The sequence below is a fragment of the Alexandromys fortis genome, unplaced genomic scaffold, assembly GCF_014885135.2.
Source record: "Alexandromys fortis isolate MF-2015 unplaced genomic scaffold, M_Fortis_MF-2015_v1.1 scaffold_116, whole genome shotgun sequence".
Classification (NCBI taxonomy): domain Eukaryota; kingdom Metazoa; phylum Chordata; class Mammalia; order Rodentia; family Cricetidae; genus Alexandromys; species Alexandromys fortis.
The window spans coordinates 3,351,716-3,358,831 of record NW_026067998.1 but is presented as its reverse complement, the minus strand read 5'-3'; positions in this window follow the sequence as shown (position 1 = coordinate 3,358,831).

The window sequence follows — 7,116 nt, the reverse complement described above, 5'->3', positions numbered from 1 at the left end:
CCAGGTACCTGGGGCTAGCAAGTACATGTGTAAATGAATGTTTCATCAAAACTCAAAGAGCAACAATAACAAAATCCCATGACAGAGCAAGACATAGGTATGTGAGAGAGGAAAATGTTCCCTGGGTTGAACAATTCAAATCCTCTGAAGTTTTACGGATTGTCAGTTTCCACGAGGTCCCACAGATTATATTGCTGGTAATGAATCGGAAGAACAGTCAAAGAAATTTTAGCTGCTACTCCTCTCCCGCCCCAGACCCAAAGCTATTTTGTATACTTGTTTTCCCTCTATTTGGTGGCATTTGATTTTTTTTTTTTCAAGACAAGATTTCTCTGTAGATTCAGGGCCTGTCCTGGAACTAGCTCTTGTAGACCAGGCTGGCCTTGAACTCACAGAGATCTGCCTGCCTCTGCCTCCTGAGTGCTGGGATTAAAGGCCCCAGCAACTGGGATGTTCAAGGGGTGTGGGATTTTTTTTTTTTCAGAGACAATTGGCTCCAAGACAGCGAGCTCAAACCTCAGGATTCCCACAGTACTGTCTTCCCTGTAAGTTCTGTGAGGCTCCACACACAGCTAAATCGACTATCTAGACAGCCACAGAAAGGGGGGCTTAATCTGTCTCCCCCGAATGCAGTTTACTTCCCCTCCGTGGACTCTGGCAGTAGGTTACCTGCTCGCTCTTAGAATAGCACCTGTTCTAGACCACGCAGGAGGATAATGTGCTAACTGGCCAGACGGAGTCCCACATCACTCCTATCAGTGGGAGGCAAGGCAACATGATGTGCCACAGAGAAGAACAGCCTAGCTGCTCCCGAGAGAAAGGGAACCAAGGCAAGTCAACACACCTGCTCCCTTACATGCTGGCCTGAGAGCCTAGTAAGCTGTGAATTGGAGCAGAGGCTCCTTCCTGACTTGCTATTTGAGCTTTTCACGCTCCCTTTCCAACTGGATCAAGTTTCTCTCCTTCTATGAAGACATTTCTCTTTTTCTCTCCCTGCCTTGCTTGTTAAATGTGACCCGATGCCTGGAAGATGTAGGCACGGGCCAAGGGAAAGTCAGGAACCCTAATCCTTGATGAGGTTCAAGTTCTACTGAGAGTTCAACCCACCATCTGTTGAGATTGAAATGTTTGCCTATGGCTTAGGGTTTGGGCTTGACACTCTGTCCGGTGTCCCTATGGCGTGAACTGAGGCTGCGGAGTCTGTCTTTCTGGGTCATAAACGCGGAGCTCACTCTTTATTGCTCCTAGCAAGAATTTGCCATCTGGCATCAAGACAGCAAGAACAGGGGCCAACTCCTACAGAGACTTTCCCTGCCCTTTCAGTGAGTTACCACAGTGCCCTTCTCTGTGTTGAATCTGGAACTTAGCACAGGCTTGTCTTGCTGGCTATCTCGACACGCGAAGATTGGCTATTGTGTTAAGCTGCACAACCCAAATGCCAGCCAGTCATTTGTGACCGTATGTGAGTCCCAGGTGAATTATGGAAATACTAATTATAGAGGTGGAGTGTTTATAGGGTACTTAACAGTTGCTCAATCTTGTGCTAAGCCCTGCCTGGTGGGGCTTGAAAATGAAGTGCGGAGTCCCTTCCCTGAAGGCAAGTGTCATCTTGCTGTGCAGGCTCGTCTTTGCAGAAGGAATTAGAGAGCAAGTTTACACTGTGTGGAGAGCCACTGACTCAGAGTGAGTGGGCAACAGGACTCAAGGAACAGGTCCTAATCTCTCACGTTAAGCATGCGTGGGAATTCACACCAGGAGTGGGAAGCTGGGTCTGTGAGGGAAAAATATGATGGATGCGTCTGATTGAGCGTGCAAACTTTGCAGGTCATGAGCATTACGTGAAGTACTTAAGGTAGGAAGCGTTCCCAGGCCAGATTATTTCGTCATAGCTGTGGCCTCCAAGGAACAGTGTTTATAACATAGAAGAGTGTATTGCTTTCATGTTAGTGGTCTAACCATAAGCCCTCCGGGATAGCTGTGGCAGCTGTTGGTCCCCAGGATGCCTCCTGAGATCTTGTTCTGTTATCCCAAGTAGTGTATACATCCAGAATCTGTAGCACAATGCATCTCAGTCAATTGGAAGGAAGGAAGGCTGGGAACCAGCTTACTTATGCTTTCCTCCCTCCCCTCCCTCCCCTCTTCCTTTTATTAAAAAGAAAACAAGCAAAAACATATATTTATGAATGTGTGTATAAGCCAGAGGACAGCTTATGGAAGTTGGCTCTTTCCTTCTACTGTGGGTATCTACCTCAGGTTGCTGGGCATATTAACAAGTGCCTTCCCATCTCCCCCCACATCTTTTTTGTGGGGGTGGGGGATAGCAAGATCACACAGGCTATCCTTGGACTCACAATCTTCAGACCCTTAGAGAGGCTTGTTGGGTCTTTTCTTGTCTTTTACCCAGCTTTATACCCTTTATCACTTTACCCCCTCCCTCTTCTTTCTCTCAAACTAAGGAGTAAAACCAGGGCTTCATGCGTGTTAACTGTGTTCCATATCACTGAACCACACACTTAGCTTTTCATAGGCCTCTTAAAGGCATAGCATAAAAAGCAAAACTCCTGCTAATATCCTATTGGTTAACATGTAGTCACATGACTGTCTAGAAGCAAAAGACACTGGAAAGCATAGTTTGGGGCTGGGCTTCCATTCACTTAGGTAAAATTGAAGGAGTAATAAATTAAGGAGAGAGATTATGATGAAGTTTATCTGTAGATAAGTGAAATAAAGATCAGGTTAGAAAAGAGTTGGATACAGATAGATTCAGTTATATACCATATTAGGATGCTTTGGCCAACAATCAACCTTTAATACAATCGTGGTCCCATGAGAGTCTAAAGGAGCTATAAAGAACTCTGCTGCATAAGCGCCATCATGGTGACTATTGTTTGACTATGATGTATCTCTGAAGATAGTTCTAACTATCAGTGGAATATCCCATTGATGAATTTATCACCTAATGGACCATTCGGATACGGAGCCCGGTTGGGAAAGTAGGTTACTGAGGGATGTGTCTCTGAAAGATACTGTCCCCGTCCCCTTTCTCTTCCTCCCTGCCTTGTGTCCACTTCAGGGTTAGCCACTTTGCTTCAGCTGTCTTACTTCATCACCAGCCACAGCAGCAGAGAACTAAGTGATCACAGACTAGAAGCTCTGGGACCCGAACCCAGAGCACTCTTCTTTCCTTGAGTTGTTTTCTCAAGCATGCTTGTCCTAGTGACAGAAAGTCTACCATCAGTAGCCACTGTGACATGGCAGTGAAGTGCATTGCTCAGGGGTCCGCAGTAGCGCAGGTGTAAACAGACCAACTGCCTTCCAGTCCCGTAAAAGCACGGCACATATAATTATGTGCCGAACACAACACTGGGTGATGATGAATGGCTGTTAGTGAGCTACATACTTTTTACATGACAGTTTTCATAAAAATGATTAGCCATGAACAGCCCCAGCTTGCGTGGGGATTCTAATAGGAGATAGCCGTGAGGTGTATGTTACTGTTGGGAAATAAGATGATGAGGCAGCAGTGAAGATCTATGGACTAGGCTAACATGTGTCATTGTGTCATTTTTAAAAAAAAATTAAATGAAAATATTAATCAGTTAAAAGTTAAGTAGAGAGAAGCTTCTTATTGGTGATATGAAGAAAGCATTTGCATCAAGCATATTTTTAGCTAAATTACCATGAAAGTCAAAAATAGTTAAAAGTTCATGAAGAAAATAGTTACTGTGAACTTGTTTTAGCTTCTTGGAGGAAGATATTTTTAATACATTTAGCATTGCCTAAAAGCCAGAGTTTAAATGTCCCGGTACTGGCCATAGGTCAGAAGGCGACTCGCTCAGCTCAGTGATCAGCTCACCCTGAGCAACTTCTCGTCCCCCAAGTACCACTGGTGCTAGAAGCCCACCTGAGATATTTGTCAGAACACCAGGCAGCTGGAGATGGGAAGGAATATTTTGGCTCGTGGCTCCGGTGGGAAAATCCATCACGGCAGAGAAAGCATGGCAGCTGAAATGTCCTGTCTGTGCTCGGGGAAGCTTCTGCAATTGGTCCACAGCTCTCCAGGCAAGGGAACAAAGAGCCAGGTGGAAAGGAGGGGCTGGTTGTTAGCCTCCAAGTGTACCCTCCAGCCCTACCCTACAGCTTGGCCCAATGTCCAAAGGATCCCCAAACAGCACTGTCAGCCAGATGAGGCAGCACAGACCTGTGATTTTAGATACTTAGGGGATAGACTCAGGAGAGGCAAGGCCTGCTTGGACTTAGTAAGACCCTATCTCAAATTAAAATGGGCCAGAGATGTGACTATATGGTAGGGTTTCCCTACCATGAAATAATCACAAGTTGGAGAAAAACCTAGCAATGTTGGCTAAGGACCAAGTGTTCAAATACATACAATTGTGTGTGTGTGTGTGTGTGTGTGTGTATGTGTGTGTGTGTGTGCTGGTTAGTTCTGTCAGTTTGACACAAACTAGGAAGGGGAACCTATACAGGGAAAATACCTCCAACAGATTAGCCTGTAGGCAAACCTGAGGGACATTTTCCTGATTGATGATTGATGTGTATGAGACGGCAGGCTGGGAAAAGCAAGGAAAGCAAGCCAGTAAGCATTTTTCCTCCATAGCCTCTTCTTCAGTTCCTGCCTCCAGGTCCCTGCCCTGTTCCACCTTCAGTGGTGGACTGATTATAAAGTAGAGCTCAAAATAAACCTTTTCCTCCCCAAGTTTCTTTTGGTCACGGTGGTGATTGAATAAGAATGGCCCCCATAGGCTCATGTATTTGAAAGCTTGGTCACCAGGGAGTGACATTATCTGGAAGGATAAGGAGGTGTGGCCTTCTCCGAGGAAGTACATCACTGGGGGTGGGCTTTGAGGTTTCAACAAGTACAAGCCAGGCCCAGCGTCTTTCTTCCTGCTGCTTAGGGATCCAGATGTAGAACTTTCATCTGTGTCTCCAGCACTGTGTCTGCCTGCATGCTGCCATGTTTCCTGTCGTGATGGCAATGGACTAAACCTCTGAAACTGTAAGCTAGCCCCAGTTAGATGCTATCTTTGTAAGAGTTGTCATGGTCATGGTGTCGCCAACCAAGACAGTTATGGTATTTATTACACAAATGAAGACACTCAACAAGCCAGCTCTTCTATTTTACACACATGGATATTTACCCTTATGCTACAATTTTCTATAGTATTTGGCGGAGTAATGTGCTGTCCAGGTACATAGCCCAAGAGAAAAAGGCCACATTACATAGCTTAAATACATAGTAGTATGTTGGCCATTATGCTGTCTAGGTTTGCGTTAGTGTACTATGATGTTTGCACACGACGGAATTGTATTTATCAGAACATACGTCAATGTCCAGTGACTCACTCTGTTAATCAGTTACTGAAACTTGAGCAGTAGCAAAATTTACAAATTGTTAAATTAATTGCTTTTCACATTTAATTATTGGATGTATGTGCAAATGCTCATACTTCATGCATGACTTTTGAGGTAAGACAGACGATAATTTTGGGGAGCCCATTCTCTCCTACCATCACATGGGTACTTCTACACATAGTTACTGAAGATTGATTTCAGGCCATCAGATTTGGAAATAAGTACCCATCAAATTGTTGATTGTTTTGTTTGTTTGTTTGCTTTTGTTATCAGGGTCTCACGTAGTTCTAACTGTTCTGGAATTTACTATGTAGATCAGGCTGACCTCAAATACACAGAGATCTGCCTACTCCAGCCTTCTGAGTGCTGGGGTTAAAGTGATGTGCTACCACAACCAGATCAAACTGTTAAATTAACAACAACAACAACAACAACAACAAATAAATAACAGTTATTTCTAGGTATGGTGGCCCAAGTCTGTGATCTCAGCACTCAGGGTCAGCCTATGCTATAGACTGACTCTGTCTTAAAAAAAAAAAAAAAGCCGAGAAAAAACTCCCCTCTGACCATCAAACTCTTTTCCCTAAGTACTTTAATATTGTTCTTTCTTTAATTGAGTTTTATCATTCCTTTTATGTCTAGACTTATTCGAGAAAAGAACTAGACACATGTACACAAACCTCTGCCTGCCTGAGTGAGCATGAATATACATACACCATACGCATACACACAAGCACCCACTTAGCAAATCGTTCTTGGGGGTCTACCCTATGCAATGATCCATCCCAGATGCTTGAACACAACAGTGAACCAAACCAATTCCCCTGCTTTGTATAGCTCAGCTCTCACGGGACCTGGAGACTCACAGGGAACAGACACGTGAGTTCCTAGAGAAACACAGCTAACTCCATCGCTAATACGATGTCACATTCCTTGAAGGGCAGGGATGATTCACCCCTGTCGCACAGCCCTAAAAATAGTACTCGGGGACCACAGTCCATGTGCATTCTCTCCAGAACTGTGCTGAAAGATTGCACACTTATTTTACTTTATGTTTACATGTGAGCATCTGTGTCAGTGTCTGCCCCATGTGTGGGTGTCAGAAGAGCAAGTGATCCCCTGGAGAGAGAGAGACAGCTGTTACCAACTGTCTGATGCGAGAGTAATGTCTTCTGGAGAAGTCAAGAGCTCTGAACCCTGATGGAGCTCTGCAACCACATTTTGAGTTTTTGAGACAAAGTCCAGCAAATCCTAGGGCGGCCTCAGACGCCCTTTGTGGGCTGGAGGCTTTAAACTTTGGCTCTTCCTTTTCCAGGGATCATGGCTATGTGTCAGCTTGCTAGGAACTGACCCAAGGCTTCACACATGTTGGGCAAGCACTTTACCTACTAAGCCATATGCTCAGCCCTTTACCAGAAGATTTTTTTTAATGAAGTAACTATGTATCTCTTTCTGGTGCTTTGAATAAAATTTCTTTAAGAAAAACTTATATTTTTTGTAATCTTACGTCATTTAGAGGCATTTAGTCAGTGTTCTCTCTCGTGTTAGAAACCGGATGTGAAGTAGCTTAGGCCAGAAACAAAGCAAAAACGTTAGGAGTGGTGATTTTATTTTATTTTGTTAAGGTAAAGTTTCATGTAGTCCGGGCTAGCCTAGAACCTGCTGTGTAACCAAGGGTAACGTCTCGACCCTCTTATCTCTACTTCCAAAGGACTGGGATTCCAGGAATAAGCTGCTATGCCC